This window comes from Peromyscus californicus, unplaced genomic scaffold, assembly GCF_007827085.1.
Source record: "Peromyscus californicus insignis strain IS unplaced genomic scaffold, ASM782708v3 Scaffold_21__1_contigs__length_65335640, whole genome shotgun sequence".
NCBI classification, from domain to species: domain Eukaryota; kingdom Metazoa; phylum Chordata; class Mammalia; order Rodentia; family Cricetidae; genus Peromyscus; species Peromyscus californicus.
The window spans coordinates 19,573,791-19,592,392 of record NW_026294514.1 but is presented as its reverse complement, the minus strand read 5'-3'; the positions used below and the strand labels follow the sequence as shown (position 1 = coordinate 19,592,392).

Below are 18,602 nucleotides of genomic sequence, written 5' to 3'. Positions count from 1 at the left end.
CTATTTACTTACAGCCTGTTCATTACAAAATGGTGTGAGGTGACTGCTTCCCTACACTGGACAAGCTCCTGGATGGGAAGGAAGCAATCTAATTTTTTTTTTATTGCTAACATGGCATATCACAGTAGGGGGGCCTCTAATTGGTTTTTAATAAACATTTGCTAAATGTAAAGTAGATGGTCTCAGTGAACAAATTTGTTTCCTTTTAAAAGCTCAGCCTCAGTCTCAACATCCTCTATGACTTTTGGTCTTCCCTAATGAAACCCTTGTTTGTCTGGCATTCTAACCACTATAGGCTTTGCAGAACTGACAGTAACAGGATGAACTGATTTGCACGACTGTTGAGTTACTGCATTGTTTTTTCCAGTTGACAGTAGAATATGAAGCTATCCTGGAGGTAATTAAACCTATTCCCTCACATTGTAGATTAGGAACTAGAAGGCCAGAAAGCCAGATGAATTTCTCAAGGTCTCAGAGAGAAGGTAGAGATATTTACAATCATCCTATGTCTTTAAAAGGCAAGGCTGGGTTGATGTTTTAAAAAAAGAGATAATTAGACTTGATCCTTCCAAACTTTACCAATCAAAGAGATGATACTATATCTGTTTTTCATACATGATACAAAATGTTTTGCTAGGTAATTTTTTCTCCTAAACAAATTGTTCTAAAACTACTTATGAATTTATTTAAAATGTTTACTGAGAACTTCCTTTATCCACAGTTTCCTTGACAAAAGACAGGAATCATAACAAGTAAGTGAGAACAAAATGTTACTGTAGATATCATACAAACAATTGTAGATATTATAGAAACAAACAAAAATTTTACTTTCACATATGACATGTCATCTACTTAGAAAGTTAAATTATTTTATTATTTAAAAATAAGTATCTAAAACTTAACCATTTTATAAAATGTACATGGCCCACATATGATGATTTCAAGTGCTAATCATAATGTAATGGGATGGTTTTAAATTTATCATTATTAAAAACTAACTGTGTAGAGTGTAACAACCTCCCAAAAAAGAGTCAGAAATTGATATTTGTTGTATGACAGGACTTTTGCTGGGGAGACTCAACACACACATCTACTCACCCCAGAGAGGGATCCCATGACAGACCAAAATACAGATAACCACCAAAGTCAAACTTGGTGAACTAGTTTGTCTTATTGGTTTATTTACAGGAGTATGTAAAGGTGAGGGATTACTTACAGAAGGAGAAATGACTCCAAGACAGCTGCATCACCAAGGCCCAACACAGCATGAGAGACAGCTCACAGAAGCTGGGAAACCTAGAGCACACTGCACAGCCTGCAGGCCGTTCAGCAGGTTGAAAAATGTCCTTTCAACTCTGGTCTAAACCTCTCCCAAGCAGCATAGCTGGTTTCTGCCTCTTCTAGGCAAGCTGATCTGGTCTCAATGAGTCTTCTTTGCTGCTTGACTTGCCTGAGTCTTCCATGAACACCTTACCTGTTCATCTGAGAGGGGCTCTCGGTTTTTTCTTGCTTAATCAGGCATAGAAGAGTCTAGTGAATCTGTTCAGTTTCAGGGACTTCCTGAAGCTACTTTTGAGTTGTTTACCTTCCTGTTTAGAGAACTTCCCTGTAAGATGGAATGTTTCAAGCGGTCAGAGGAAACTGCTACACAATATTCTATACCAAAGGCGACACATGGCCTCTGTATTCATGTTATACACGGCAGTCCCAGTACAGGGATAAGTTAACATTAATGTAAAGTTTTGTGAATCACTTAACAAGAGGGATGGTTATGTTATTTTCTGTGTGCTCAGGATTGTCTGGTAGGATCCAAAACTCTAAAAATGCCAAGCCTGTTATTTTCTGGGGAGCAGAGAGAGTATTTTGTTCGTGTTCCCTCTCAGTCCCTAAGAATACATAAATCTTTTCTCTAAAAGATATCTCAAATTCAGTTTCCAGATACTTCATTTGTAAATCTATGTGGACAAGTTTCCTTTTTGTGAAAACACACACACACACACACACACACACACACACACACACACACACACCAGTCAAGTTATTCAAAGTAGTATTAACATGAATAAATATAGATCTTAACCATGTGGCTGTGAACTTAACGGATCACAAATGTAGTCTTATAAGTGACAAATAAAACAGAGCAGCAGTGTCACAGAAATAACAGTTGAAAGTGAAATTGTAGTGAAGTAAACCCCAAGCAATTCCCCTCTCTAAGCTGCAGTTCCTCCTCTGCAATCTTGGAAATACGTCGGGACCAGCCTACCTGTCAAACAGTACCTGGATAGGGGAGTGAGGATTAAGAAAGAAAGAGACAAGAGACAGAAGATAGAATCGGGAGGACTCTCAGTGAATACTGCAGCAGCCCCGAATTTATTTTTCATAGCCCTTTTGTACCCAAAGCAAGGGGGTCAAAAGAACCCCTTGGTTCAAGGAACAAACAAGCGTAAACGCCTCCTTAATTCTCAAAACATTTAGTAACCACACCTTTGGCCAAACAGCCTGTCATTCAGCCTTGAGGAGCAAAGACAAGCTTGTACTCTCTGATCTTAAGTCAGGATCGAATCAAGCCACAAGCTGGAGTCACTGTGGGCTGCCACCGAAGTACAGACACTTGATAGATACTCAATGATGAATCTTCAAGATATTTGTGCATAATTTTAAATGTCTTAACTTTTAAATTTTTTTGACCTACTTAGTAACAGAATAAAAAAAATTATTCAGTTTTTTCAATTCATTGCTTTGACTTAACATAAAATTACCATGCATCTGTTTCTGTAGTTAGCATTTCTATGGTAAAAGTACTTAGCGCTCTCCTAGCATCCCTCAAACATACAACACATCATCATCAGCTGTAACTACCATGTTATAGACTAGATCAATCAAATTTTATTACGTCTACATAACTTCAATTTTATATCCTCTGGCAACATCTCCTCACCTGCGTTCCAACCACCACATTTTTCTGGTATTTGCCATTCATTCCACTACATGCCCACCTGTCTTCCCTCCCATCCTCTCTCCCTCCTTTCCTTTTTTCTTTCTTTCTTTTTTCATGATCTTACATGGAACTGGACTGTCTGAAAGGCTGTGGAATGATCTTGAATTTTGGATCCTCCTGGTTCTGCCTCCTGAGTGCTGGGATTGCAGATATATGCCAAGATGCCCAGTTTTATGAGGTGCTGGGGGCTGAAGCCAGGGCTTCATGCATGATAGGTAAGGACTCCACCAACTGAGCTACATCCCCAGCACTCTATTTCAATGATTTTGATTTTTTTTATATTATACATCTGAATGAAATTGCATAATACCCATCCTTCTGAGACTGGCATTTTTTTAACTCTAAAATGAAATCCTTGTAACATCCATAATATCCATTATAGACTTTTCCAAAAGAACTTTTTTCAATTCTATTATTGGATTATATTACGAACAGTTATATAATATAGGTATCACTAATTTGAAGTGTGGTTTCTGTGTTAAATACACCGCACTTTGACACATGTACACTTAGATTTTGTGGGGGTGACATATCATGAGAAATTTAACTGCCAGGAGTCATGATGTAGGTTGAGTCTTCACTCCATCCTGAGGACTCTGACCCAAGTCCAGAAGCAGTATGAGTAACTGCTACTCTGCCGAAGCTAGCAGCTCTGTGCTGAGTAGAAGTACTTTCCAGATGTGTCTGAAGGAACCCACAGCTCTGAGCTTAGTTATGAGTGTGTACCTTGCCCCATAGCCATATCAGCTTCTCTTCAAGTCTGAGAATCTCAGAGCTAGATAAATGTTACTGAAGTTTTTTTCCAGTTGTTTTCAGAAAAATATTCTTTGTTTTTGAGACATCTTGTGATATGGAAAAGAATTCCATAGCATATAACCTAGTTTTTAAACCTTGAAATAATTAATCAATAGAAAAATGGTTAAATTTGTAGGTGTTGGTTATGTATTTATTTACAGGTTCAATCCGCAGATCTCCTCTGTCTGTCTCTGCCTCCCTCCCTCCCTCCCTCCCTCCCTCCCTCCCTCCCTCCCTCCCTCTCTCTCCCCTCCTCTCTCTCTGACTAACAATGCTTTAAAAACTTTCCTTCTAATATCTTATTTGCTTTGTACATTTTGCTATAATAGCATGGACACAAGTGTGTAGTTGCCCATGGACAATGATGCTTTTTATTCAAATGGACCTATGGCTGTCACTCAACAAGTTGTCTAAGTTTCACTGTATTTAAAATCCAGCTTTTCATACTTTCTTCTTCTCTTTGACTCTAAACCATAAGAATACTGGTGGAAAAACAACCAAACTCATATATAGATACTGACAAGGTAGAAGAAGCTGCTGACAGCCTGATTACCAGGAACTCTACAATTTACCTTTTTCTTTCATGACAGTATAGTTTTTCCTATGTTCCCTAACCTTTAAAGGATTTTGTCATTTACCTTGTCACACTCCTTGATCCCTTGATTACTTGTGTCTAAGAATCATTATCAAGTCAGGTATAATTGATACCAGGATCTTTCAGGTAATTGTCATGGGAAGCTCTCTCTTGTCTCACAGTTGACTCATTTCTAGAAGTGTCAAATGGCCTCACTATTGATTTAATGGGACAATTAAAAAGAAAGTTACTCTTTAAAAGTACAAGGAAAAAATCCAGTGCATCCCACTGAAACCAAACTAGATGTTTTCGTTATATATCCTTTGTATCATCTACAGACCTGAAACCACACACCCTTGGATCCCTGTCCCAAATAGACAGGTCATGCTCATTGTTACCTAAGCACCTTTGTTGTCAATATTTTCCTAACTGGGTTCTTTTCCAAGTCCAGCCTCTTTGGGTCTCACAGTATGTGCTATGTCCTTTTTGAAGCCTTTCACTCCTGCACGTGGTGATGGGTTTCACTTCTGAATTTGCATACTGCATAACTGATGTCATAATTCACAATATTCTTAATACTCATTTTGCTTTCTACATTATTAGCGTCAACAGTAAAAGAATGGTTTGTATATTTAATATTCTCTGACACAAACACAATTGTATACATCAATGGAAGTTCATTTTTTTCTTGTCTCCTTTTAAGTCCCTGTCATTATTTTTTAATATAACATTTTACTTTTTATTTGATGTTTAGCAATAGCTCAATATTGAACAGCCCATAGTTGAATGTAATTCTAAGACTGCTACTCAGAATTTAATACACATTTGAATTGTTTGTCCATTTGTTATTACTATGCGAACATTTGAATAACTGCAGCTGGGAGATATAGATGAATGTAGCTAATGGTTTCGTACTGAAGTAATTTATTTCATAAAGCAAGCCTTAATATAATGGAAGTCCAGGAAAGAAGTTGAAAGAAAAATTAAGAGTAGTCCCATATTTCATTGTAAAATAAAAATGCTGATTTAACCAAAATTGAATTCGCTTTGATGAAATAGAGTGACATCCTCTTTTCGTCATGACTAATGATACTTTTAAACCTTTCCTTCTAATATCTGACTTACTTTGTGCCTTTTGCTGCAATATTATGGTCACAGTCTCTTGTGCTACACCTCTCCAGCTGTCCCTAGAAAATGACACTTTTGGTTCAAATCAGATCTGCCTATGCCTATGGCCATCCCTCAACATTTTATCTGTGTTTTGAAAATGCCTGGTAGAAATAATTGCACGAAGGGGGGAAAATGAGTAAATACTTTATTTCCTAATAAGGACAAGCTGAGAGAACGAAACAGCTTCAAATGATGCCAAAAGTATTTAAGTGATAAAATGTCAAGCACATTGTTTCATGTTAAATTCAAAAGAGCATTACGTCACATGTGCAGACAACTGAAAAGTGCATCACATACTTTACTGTAAGGAATAAACGCTCAGAAAACATACTGATTATTAGTTGCACCAGTGATCCAAGATCATCATGGATAAGACCAGCTCACTTGAGTTCTCAGGAGATTTTCACCACTGCCTCTAAGAAGCAAAGCATACTTCCCAGTTAGTTGCACACACTTTCATGCCCTGTAGGACAGTTTACAATTGAAGCTGCTATGGAAAGATACTCAACAAATACCATTATGTTGAGAATGGATTTTTTTTTGTCTATTTCTCTCAAATATGGATTTGTAATTTTTTTTTAAAGTTCTTTGAAAAATTTAGTGTGGGTACAAAAAAAAAAAAAAAGACTGTTAGCAGTTTAAATTAAGTACGCATGTAATTCTCTAACAGAAAAAGAACAGGATTTTCATTGTACTCATTTCTGTTAGATTAGATCAAATCACTACTCCCATTTCCACCACTGGTTTCTGATTTTCAAAATTATTTCTCTCTTGTGATTTAACACGTTAGTGAATAAGATGCAGATCTTTCTACAGGGATTTAGAAGGTATAATTAATCTCTGAAAACTGTGAAGGATTTTCAAAAATACTCTGCTTTTACAACCTCAAAAACTTTATTGCTGCAAGTCAAATACAAGTCAAACTGCGATCCAGGCTAGTTAAGAGGTCCGGCATCTGCCTCCTGCCTTATTCTCCTGTTTTATTAGATACCTAGGCTCTCCCGACTCTGATGAGATTGCTCTTCTTTTTGCTTCTCAGCTATGCAAGGCTTCTGCCTGCGTTAAGGTTACTCCCTCTGCTTCAATGCTCACACCCTTCTATAGCTTTGTGTTTACTACTCTTTCCTACAAAGACACTGCATCCCACTGAAACCGAACTAGATGTTTTTGTTATATATCCCTTGTATCATCTTTGTGTGTCTGAAGTATCCATTCATTTGTTTTATTTGTTAATTTCCGTGTCCTGCTGATAAACATCAACTATTTGACAGCAGGAATTTACATGGCTTCTCCTGAAATTCTTCATACTCAGAAAAGTACCTACTTTACTTTCAGGACCTGAAGCCCTGTTATTAAACAAACACACTGATGAATAATTAGATGTACTTTGACAAACATTTGGGCCATACCAGCAAGAGGAAAGCAAGTCCTCCTCAAGTAAGAGTGTCACGGAGGGAAACGCAACACACTCAATCTTAACTCTTCACAGATACTTTTAAATTTCAGACTATCAAAATAAGTCCAATCCAAGAGGAAGAGCCCAAGAATAATTTATCTCACAAGAGTTGTGTGTCCTCAGGCTTTGTTTGCTGGTGTGCAGTTAAGATTGTTTTTCCATGTAAATGGCTTTAAATGAAGACACTTCTGAGAAAACCCCACACAGAATTTGCTATCCAAGTGTAGATAAAATCTCGTAAGGAATACATTCTCATCCCATCTTCTCCATAATAAAATAGTCACTCCAACTCTAATGGTCCATATATACGTTCATCTAGAGACTCAGGACACACAGCATGGCACTCTCTAACAGAAGGTGACACTCCCCTGAGAGTGTTAGAGTTTCGGTTTTGAGCAGCAGAGAATGTTTCTCTTTAAATATTTAAGCATGGTTTCTGCTTAATTTCTTTCCTCCAAGATGCTCCTCATGCCTGTCAAATGTTTGTCTACCGAAGACTCTACAATGCCTATGCAGCGTGGGTGCAGGTGTAGCGCTACTGAACACAGTAACCATGGCAACACCTAATTCTCATTTAATTTGCTATTTCCTTAGAAGAAGCAAAAACACAAGAAGGATGGAGCACTGTAGGCAGGGAAACAGGAAGGCACACAGGAGTGGGAAGGTAAGTGGGAACCAGGCACAGACAGCAGCCTACAGGCTTTCTAGTTCACTTCCTTTAACTAAAAATGCCAAGGCTGGGGGAAACACAGAAACTATTTTTGAGAAATTTTTTTATGGTGCTGTATATCAGAAGAAGAAAAAAATTCAACCTGGCTATTTTTGTTGGACTCTCTTTCTGCAGAGGACCAAGTTTAAACACAAACCCAGTCAAACTGAAATGCTTCAATGAAGACGGTTCAAGGTCAGAGCAAAACTCTGTGGCTATCCAAGTCCCCTGAGTCTGGGCATTCTTCTCCAGAGTTGACACTTCTCTCCTACAGGATCCAAACCACAGGAATGGCCCTGGAGCAGGAGGCTATAAGTGTTTCCTGGATCAGATTTAGTCTCTGGGCTTTCAGAGAGAAACTGGCACACAGCTTAGCTGGAATGGCCCTAAATTCCGAGTCCCTCCCACTTTTATTATCCATATAAAAGCCAACTGAGTCACAAGATTGAGCAGGTACTACTGCCACCTTACCCCACCCTTAGCTCAGAAAACAGAACTATAATGAGGCCTGGGAACACAGAGTCAGGGTGACATGTGTCTTCCATGTCACCCCTACAAAAGGGCTGAGTATGGGCCGAAATGACAGAATCCCAAACCTGCTTCCAAATTAACCGCCTTAGGAAAGTCTCTCATTGGCTGCCTGCCTCAGCTGGCTTACAGATACATCTTTTCTCCATCGAATACCTTTAAATTCATATATAATTAGTAACATCTTAATAGCTGAAGCTCCTTTAGTAGTAGAACGTGGGGCACAGAAGAAATGCCTTAATGATGTACAGTTTTTTTTTTTAATTTGTCAACTTAAATAATTTATTTTTTAACAGGATCTGATGTAGCCCAGGCTGACCTCAACAAGTTAGGTCACAAAAGTTGACTTGAACCTCTAATCCCTGTGCTTTGACTTTCAGAGTACTGGTTTTATAGATATTTACCTATGTATGCTATGCTGTATGTATGTAGGCAAGCACTTGACCAACTGAACTACATCCCTAGCCTAGTTTCAACAATCTAAAATATTATATTTAATGACATGATCCATTTCCGGGCACATAAGCACATACTCCTTTAAAGGCAGTAAGTTTCTCAGGGTTACAAAGCACTGTACTGTTATTAAATACAAATATATTAGGAATAAAAAGGCGAAGATTGTATTTCAAATCCAAGTAATTCATTTCCAGTGATGCTTTCTTTTAAAATAAAGCACTCCAGAGTCCATAAGTCCCCATGATAGTCTCTGTAAAATCCACATGAGCCTCTGAAATCAGGAAGTACAGAGCTGGACAAAGCTGTCACAACCTCCAACCTGGGTCCCACCCACAGTCATTCAGTGTCTTCCCACTCAGAGGGAAAAATGAATTAGTAGCAAAATGAACAACAAACACCCAAGTTTCACCAGAGGCCACTCTATCCTATGCTGCAACACTCAGCACACACTTTATGGACAAAGCCAACTTCAGTCTGAGTTGCAATGTCCCAGCTGGTTTCAATAGTCACAGCAAGGTTAGAGTGGTGTTTCTACTTCCCTACAGATTGGGGTGTCCTCTAGTAGCTTTAGTACTTATGTTTTCCAGGCAGTAAAATTCCTAAAGTCCCTTCCATCTTCACTCCTGCTATTTAAAGAAATGTCAACTGCATTGTCCAGGCAAAAGAGTGTCACCTCAATCTTTCAAAAAGGAAGTTCAAGTGGCAAGTTGTTTCAACGTAGACAATCTCCATCAACAGAGAAGACCCTTTGCCTCTGAGTATAAACGTTAGCTTTATCCCTGGAACCCGCCCCTACCAGATATGGGGAACAACTGTATTTCACAGCTTTCTGCTTGGAGCAATGTAACCCAGATCCCATTGTTGTAAAGTTCATCGGACACTTATGTCCCTTACAGAAAACCATGTCACATTTGAATATGATACATCCTCCTACAGTTTAAATCATTTTTAGATTAACTCCAACACCTCACACGATGCAAATGTTAGGTACATAGCTGTTGTACTGTATTTTTCAGGGAATAATGATGGGGTGGGGGGAATTATATTGTGTTCAGTGATTTTTTTTAACATTTTAAAGATCAAACCACAGTGATTAAACCACAGATGTAGGGCTGTAGATATGATGAGCCAACTGTACTTTTAACACTATATGTTTTGCTTTCATAAAAAAATACTACTTTTCATATAAATTGTATTGAATACTACATTTCTCATATGGAACTTTGTAGTATGCTTTTAAATTAAATAAAAAATCCAGTGGACTGAAAAACAATTGATCTCAACTACGAAAAACTGTTGCATTCATGTATGCATGTATGAGAGGGGCATGCACATGCGTGTGTAACTATCTAAGAGGATAATCACACATTCACATACTCTCATCCTCATTTTATTGCTCTGTGAAACATAAAGCAGACAGAGTTAGTGGGCTAATAAGTTGTTATAGGTACTATAATAAAGAAACTATATGTTGAAGATTGAAATTTTTGTTCAAACAGTAAGAAATACACAGAGTAAATGAAAGTATTAGATCTGTTCCTTGCTACACCAAAGGGCAGTTTTAAACACAGGGAATTTCTAACTGAATTCTAAAAACACTTTCTGCCCATTTTACACAGTGAGTGGCAAGGATTCAGTGTCTCCCATCCACCCACAAAAGTAGGCTTCATATTAATATTTTCATACTACCAGAGAGAATACACGGGAAACAACTAAATTGCCATTTTGGGGGAGATAAGATACACAAATGCAGCAGTAAAACTTCAAAGCTGGTGTCTTAGTTAAGTTTTGTATTACTATGAAGAGACCCCATGACCATGGCAACTCTTATAAATGAAAACATTTAGTTGAAGGGGCTCTCTTACAGTTCAGAGGTTCAGTCCATTATCGCCATGGCGGGGAGTATGGTGGGGAGGGGAGCATGGCGGCATGCAGATGTGGTACTGAAACTGAGTGCTGCATCTTGACTCAGAGGCAACAGGAAGTCAACTGACTGTCACACGGAGTGAAGCTTGAGAAAAGAGGCCTCAAAGTCCGCCCCCACAGTGACACACTTCCTCCAACAAGACCACATCTCCTAATAGTGTCATACCCTTTGAGGGCCATTTTCTTTCAAACCACCACAGTTGGGCATTATTTAATTGCCTTTTTGCTCCTGGAAATGATGCTGTAGCACTCTTTCCAGTGCAGAGTGTTAGATCCTTTCTCCGACCAATTCATTATATCAAATCAGTGTTAAGGCATTCACAGTATATTTACAGTGGGTCCGTTGACAGTAGGAAAATGAATGGTTACAGGTGTTGTGGCAGTACAGTGTCCTAACCATCTTCAATAACAATAAGCATGAAACGCAAAGACTTCATGCTGACACAATTATTCTGTCTCAAACAGTCCATATGTACGCTTACTTATAAGTCTTGTTTAAACTTAAAGATCTACATAGTTAAGGGATGAAATTGTGGATATTCAAGCATTGTGTTTCATGGTCATTTTCAGGCAGATTTTAGATTAGCTACTAATAATGTTATATGGAGAATTGAAATTAGGAATGTTTTACTTAATCTTAAACTTAGTTCGACATTTATTGATTGATCCACTGTTTTTGGTTTATATCAGTGGGTTCATCTAACCCATCTAACATGAAAACAATAGACTGCTAGCAGTCATTGTTCAACTTAACTCAAAAAAGAAAACAACAAGAAGAACAGCCAAACTGATTTGGTTTCAGGTGAATCAAATAACTTTTAAAAAATCATGTCATTAGCCAAAATTCTCATTTTGAAGCAATTAATCAAGTAAATGTACCATTGTTCCCTGAAAATGTTTAAATAATTTAAGGAAAGGTGATGAGAAAATAATTGCCATGAGTAACTCTCCATGAAATAAAGAGCCTGGGGGCTAGGAGGACACTCAGTTTGTAAAATGTTTGCTAAGCATAAGGACCTGAGTTTGGATGCCCAGGATCCAAGTAAAAGAATCCAAGTGCAGAGACCAAGGGGTGAGGAGCAGAGAGAGGTGGATCCCTGGAGCTCACTAGGCAGCCAGTCTAGCCAACCAGTGAGCTCATGGCTCAACTAGCAAGCCTCCCCACTTCCAAACAAGGTAAAGAGTGGCTGAGGAAGATACCTTGTGTCATCTGCATGCACTGGACTAGTATGAGTACAAATCCATGGGGAGATACAAAGCAGCAACTTCCAGATTTGGAATGTCATATTGATTAGGATGCTTCATGATGGAAGAACCGCAGATAAGGAAAAGACTATGCCTAAGACATACAAAAAGTAAGTTCAAAGATAGGACCAAAATAGGGACAAGTCTTAAGTAGGAGAAGTGAGATTAAAGCTACATGTCAAAACAGAGATATAAGCATAATGGAGAATAACTAAAGACAAAACAGCAGCCTCTGTTTTCACTTTCTGAGGATCAGTGATGTTTTTGTTGTCTCTTCATTACAAATTGAAAGTACTGAGCAAAGGAAGAATGGGAGGTAGGAAAGCAGGAAAATAGAAAAGAAAAAAGAAGATAAGAAAAAGTCCAGTCATGCAAATGAATTTACAAATGGCTAAGAAACTCTTAAGAAATGTTCAACATCCTTAGCCATCAGGGAAAGGCAAATCAAAACTACTTTGAGATTCCATCTCACACCTGTCACAATGGTTAAGTTCAATAACACAAGTGACAGCTCATTCTGGTGAGGATGTGGAATAAGGGGAACACTCCTCCATTGATGGTGGGAATGCAAGCTTGTATAGCCACTATGGAAATCAATATGATAGTTCCTCAGAAAGTTGGGAATTGATCTACCTCAAGATCCAGCTATATCACTCTTAGGCATATACTCAAAGGACACTCCATCCTACCACAAGACACTTGCTCAACCATGTTCGTTGCAGCTTTATTTATAATAGCCAGAAACTGGAAGCAACCTAGATGTCCCTCAACATAAGAATGGAAAATGTGGTACATTTACACAATGGAGTATTACTCAGGTATTTTTTAAAAAATGATATGAAATTTGCAGACAAATGAGTGGACTACAAAAAGAAATCATCCTGAGTGATGTAATGCAGACCCAGAAAGAAAATATGGTACGCATTCATTTATAACTGGTTATTACCCACTAAGTAAATGATAACTAAACTATAAATCCATAGACACAGGATGTCAGGTAAAGACAGGGGAGTTCATTGCTGAGGAAAACACCCACACAATTCACTGAATATGGAGAATTGAAGCTGGTACCTACATGGAGACTTCATCCTTACATTCTAGTCTCTTTGGTGTGGGAAGGTATTCTGCAGGCTGCCAAAAAAGAAACATGGGCATCAACCCAGCTATAAAAGCTTTGACCTACAATCTGTCCTACCTACAAAATATGCTAGGGCGATGGTGGCACAGAACTTGTGGGAGTAACCAACCAATGTCTGATTTGACTTAAGGCTTACTCCATGAGAGGGAACCCATACCTGAAGCTGCTTGAGTAACCAAGAAACAGAGACTAGATAGCCTAGAGACCTAGAGTGAAACCAAACACTACTAGTCTTTAAAAAAAAAAAGTATCAACAAAATGACTCCTAATGATATTCTGCTATACTCATAAGTCAGTGCCTTATCCAGTCATCACCAGAAAGGCTTCCTCCAACAGCCGATGGGAACAGATGCAGAGACCTGCAGCCAGATATTATGCAGAGAGAGTCTAAATGGGAGGTCTCCATCAAATCCCTCGCCTCAGAGCTCAGGGAATCTGTGAAAGAGGAAGCAGAAAGATTGTAAGAGCCAGTGAGGATGGAGAACACCAGTATTACAAGGCCTTCTGAATCAACTAAACAAGGTGCGTAAGAGCTCACAGAGACTGAAGCAGCAAGCACAGGGCTGGCAATGGGTCTGCACCAGGTCCTCTGTGTGTATATTGTAACTATGAGCTTAGTGTTTTCATGGGACTTCCTATCGCGAGAATGAGTGGGTCTCTGACTCCTGTGCCTGCTCTTGGGACTCTTCTGCTCCTCTTGGGTTTCCATGTCCAACTTTGACATGATAGTTTTTGCTTTTACTTATTTTATTGTATTTTGTCATCTTTGGTTGTCATCTCTTAGAAGCCTGTTCTTTTCTAATGAGAGACAGAAAGGGGTGGATCTGGTGCAGAAGGGAGGTGGGGAGGAGCTGGGAGCAGTAGAGGGAAGAGAAACTCTAATCAGGATACATTGTATGAGAAAATAATCTATTTCCAATGTAAGAAAAAATGAAAACTAAAAATAAATGGGTTTAGCTAGATGTCATAGCACATGTCCTGTTGTCCAGAACTAAAAGAGCCTGAGGAAGGAGGGTGGAACTCAAATTAAGTTTGAGCTTGCATTGGGAATTACAAGCCTATTTATGCTCCCTTGAGTTTCACTGTCTCTAAATAAATGAATGAATAAATAAATAACAAATAATATAAAAAGTTGCCCTAATAATCTCACTAGCATCTCAAAAATCAGGTAGATGACAGATAGACAGACAGACAGATAGTTAATGAATTTGTCCATTCTGTTATGTGTTGTAACTGAAAACAATGTTTAAAACGTTTCCCCTTGTGTACAATATAAACTTAACAACAGAGTGAGAGAGGATTCTGTTTTTCTTCTGTTTGACTCGCCAAACAATTCCCCTGAAATGAATAAGTAAAATACATCACAGCCGAATACGGTACCACGCAGAGGAAAAGCTCATCTTTTGGAGAGGAATGGTCAAAGTTCAAAGTTCAAAGGTTAGGTTCAAAATGTTTCCCAATAAAGTCAACTAATTGTGCTCACATTGTTTTAAACTTTTTAATTCACTACAGACCTGCCTTCAGTAACTGTCCCGTATAATTTTAACAAGGAAGTACCCACAGCCATAAGCTCAAAGCAATGTCGTGGGAGGAGAAGGGACATCACACTGCACTGAGGTAGAAAGGCGAAACAGATTTCTTCCACCTCCACCCACGCCCACAAGCTCTCATCTGCACCCTACATGGGCAAACACTAGCAGCTGAGAATCTTCTTCGATTCCTCCTCTCCCTCTACCCCACCACACACCCCGGCTTCCCCATAGGTCCTTTCCCTGGGCCTCAGGCACATCCCATCTCACTTGGCAATTCCATATTTGCTTTTGGTGCTTGGAAGCCATCCCTGGCGCTAATCATTCCCTAGGAATACCAGAAATTGATAAGAACTAATAAACCTCAGATAATGACATGAGTGGAAGAGCTTATTAACATCTGTAACTCATCGAGATCAGACACAAAAGAGGCAACAAATGCTCCAAACTGTCTGCCTTCAATTAGTGTTTTACCTAAGAGAGCAATCCTAGCATTGAGGGGTAATGCTGATCGGTGTTTTCTTTATCCCTGGTTTTTTATTTTCATCTGCTAAGAGGAAGTCAAGCACTGAAAAGAATTTGACAGTCAGAGTCACCCTAAGGTCCCTACTCAACTTCCTATGCTCTGCCTCACAGGGACAGTAATGAATTACAGAGGGGTTCACTTGCTGTCATTTCTTCATCTAGGCAAATGTGATGCCTACTTGATTTTAAATACCAATGTACAAAAGTGTACACTTCTCTGTCATCTAACTGCCAGTGAAATTCAGTGAGTATATGTGTGTCACAAGGAAATATTAAAAATCTACAAAAAAAAAAAATCTACCGAACAAGCCTCTCCCCCCTTTTTTTCCTTTCTTTCTTAATTCTGACATTTAGAAAATGTGTAAAATGGTTTAAACCAGGGGGTGGGGGGAGGCATGGAATGAAATTGTTCCTTCAGGCTTAGAACATTCTGTGCCAAGTTTCATTTCTGACTATGTATTTCTGGCCAAATTCGAGATCCCTGAAAAGAAATACATAAAAGAGAAAAATATGCCTTTAACCTTAGCAGAGTAATGTTGGCTGAGGCCACTGTGGGAAGAGCAGGGCCTCTGGTCTGGGATGGGCATGTTGCTGGAGTTTGGTCTCCACTGAGAGGATGTCGGCTGTTGGCTCCCTCAATGGGACTGAAGCACCTACTAGCATGAGGTCACTGCTGTGCCGGTTTCACTGGGTCGGGTTCTTTCAGCACATTCCAGCTCCCTCCCTCCTCCCTGAGAAGGTGCTGTAAACAAGTCAGAGAGAGAGAGAGAGAGAGAGAGAGAGAGAGAGAGAGAGAGAGAGAGAGAGAGAGAGAGAGAGAGAACTGCTGTGGAGTAAGCACATCCTAAATTCAAAATGCCTGGAAATGCTGGTTCCACCTGTAGTAGTCTAGACAAAAGTAGGAGCAGGGAACAGGACAAGAACAGTCAACAAGAAAGAGCTTGCCTGATTATTGGGGAAGGGAAAGGAGTTAAGAAAGGTGAGAAACAAAGAAAATGAAAATGAATGCCATTAAAATGTTCTTTTACTTAAAGGAAAGCCAAATTGCTAAACTGTCTAGATGTCTTGATACATGCAATTTCCCACATATGAGGTTAAAAAAAAAAAAACCTTTGGAAATTAAATAATGTTATAGCCAACCATGAAACACAATAGAATAAAATTAAGCAAACCACAGACACGTGGCATGTACCAAATAAGAAATAACCGGTCTGAGAATAACAAAATCACGAATACAGATGTTAAGATGGGAGAATCAGATAAAAGTCACAGGGAAATTAATGTTATGACATATGTACATGGACATGAGCACAAACACAGTATTTTCCTATTGAAAGAACAACAGGACCTTTACCTCTTCTAGAAGTGTTGGGGGGGGGGGTCCTTCTGTGCAAGGGGGAAATGACTGGAAATGATTTGCAAATTGTTAAGGTTTTTCTACTAAAAATAATAGACACCAGGTTCACTTACAGGAGTGCCTTTGTCACTCAGGCTGGAATCTTCCTCATGGGCATAAAATCAAAAGGATTTTAAAGGGTGTTTGTTTATTCAATCTATTTTGGCTGCCAAAAATATCATAATGGACCACAGTAAAATGAAAGGGTGACAGTGCTCTGCTTTTATTCTGGGCTGGTACCTGCAGCTCACACAGAGGGACCTTTTGCATAATGTGGCTCACATAAAAGGCTTTGTTCTCCACCGCCTCACTGTGGCTGCCAGCCTCAACTTCAGTTTGCAATTCTCACTGATCATTTTAAAGACATTTTCTCTTTAATACGTAAGCTGGTTCCTTACTAATATCCATTTATTTTCCTGTATCACACCCGAAACTCTGTACCACCCAATGACAGGGGTTATTTTTGGTGGTGTTGTTTTAAAACATAAATTTCATTCAGAGCACAATCCTCAAATCCTAGGAAATGAATTTTTAAAGATTTGTCTTTTGGCTATCCACTCCATTTTGTAGCATGTGTGCAGGGGCGTGTGCGTGTGCGTGTGCGTGTGTGTGTGTGTGTGTGTGTGTGTGTGCGCGCTGCATCTTTGACAAAAGCTTCACACCCAGTTTCAAAAGGTCTGTGTCCCGGATGCCTTACGCTCAGAGCTTACAACAGAGGGCAAACAGTAATTATCACAAGCCAGCTTGTTGCTAACCAACCTTTTTAATCTGCTGACAAAATCCAGCATCCCCGATGCCAGGAGGAAAAACACCAGTCTCCAGTCTTCGAGGACGGTGCTTTCGGACTCTAGCAGCTCACTCTCCCCTCCCCCTCCTCACACACCCAAACACACACCTCCCCACTCCTGGTTCCTAGGCTCTCTCTGCCTTCACATTTCCATCCCGAAACAAAGGCGAGGCTGGAGAAGGCAGTCATTACTCGAGTCCCCCACTCGGGAAAGAAAAGCTTCAGAATTAAGAAATGAATAGAAGAACAGATGCAGCTGGGTACCCACCCCTCTCCTTTAGGAAGAAAGGACTACGCTGAAATCCAAGCTCAGCCAGGCTTGGACCTTTGGGCCCCGCCCTCTACAACCAAGGAACAGTTTTTCATTTTCCTAAAAATTACCAAAAATATACCAGTTTTCTTCTTCCTGTGGTCTCTGGAGAAATGATTTGAAATTTGAAATTGGCTGGGTTCCCCTCACTCACCTCTTTCCTCAGTGTGCAGAGCTCTGAGGCTGTGAGCACACAGAGGCAGACACATATAAAACAGTAATCATAAAATACACCCTTTACTTTTAAATCCTTTCCTCAGGGATCTTTGTATAATGTCCTCCCCTTCTTTCTACAGCTCGGGCAATATTAACTCTCAAAACACGTAAGTTAACCTGAACCTAAGTTTCCTGTGGTTTTGAAGTGGTACCTAAGAAGGTCACAGGCTCATCTACAAATCCAGAGTTTAGGTACCTAGCCGGGTCCCTTGCCCCGGAGTGACACCTGGAGAGGTCCGGGCCTGGACAGCGCCAACCTGCGCGGGCTGTCTCTCTTAGCACAGGGGCCGAGACTAGCCGGTCCAGTCCGGTTCCTACTTTCCGGGCTGCGGCTCCTCTCCGCGGAGCCGGAGGAGGAGGAGGAGGAGGAGGAGGAGGGAGGACCGGCGCTGAGCGAGGCGGGACGATGTCTTCTTACCTGGGCGCGGAAAGCGGACGCACCCGCGATCGCCCGCCGCTGACTCGGAGAGCTAGAGCTCCTGGGTGGGAGGAGCCGGGGAGGCCGGACGACTGCAGAAGCGAGGGAAGGAAGGAGAGGAAAGAGAAGGAGGCCGCAGGGAGAGAGAGAGGATGCTGCTGCCACCGCCGCCGCCGCCGCCGCCGCAGCCGAGAGCCCGCGCAGCCGAGCGCCGCCCCGTGCTCGCCCCAGCCGGGCTCCGCGGCCGCCCCGCCCCGCCTGTCCCCGCCCCTCTCAGGCTCCGCCACCGTCCGCGCAGCGCTGGGGCAGACGCTGCCACCGCCGCAGTGTCGGGGAGGGGGAGCGCCGGGCCCCGCCTCCTACCGCAGCCAGCCGACCGCCCCACCGGGGACAGCGAGGCTCGCAGTCCCCGAGAGCCCCGCCCAG

The 18,602-nt window shown here is 40.6% G+C and overlaps 1 protein-coding gene across 24 annotated transcripts in view; it reads right to left on the bottom strand.

The window, feature by feature from the left end:
- Map2 (microtubule associated protein 2) overlaps positions 1-18,324 on the bottom strand; it is a 280,848-nt gene extending 262,524 nt beyond the window's left edge. For 3 of the 24 annotated variants that reach the window (XM_052749705.1, XM_052749710.1, XM_052749709.1), the window contains exon 1: positions 18,177-18,324. The gene's annotated coding sequence lies outside the window, so the exon portion shown is untranslated. The remainder of the gene's footprint in view (positions 1-18,176) is intronic. The other 21 variants (XM_052749713.1, XM_052749714.1, XM_052749715.1 and 18 more) reach the window with 10 other exon arrangements.
- Between the last annotated feature and the right edge of the window lie 278 nt (positions 18,325-18,602).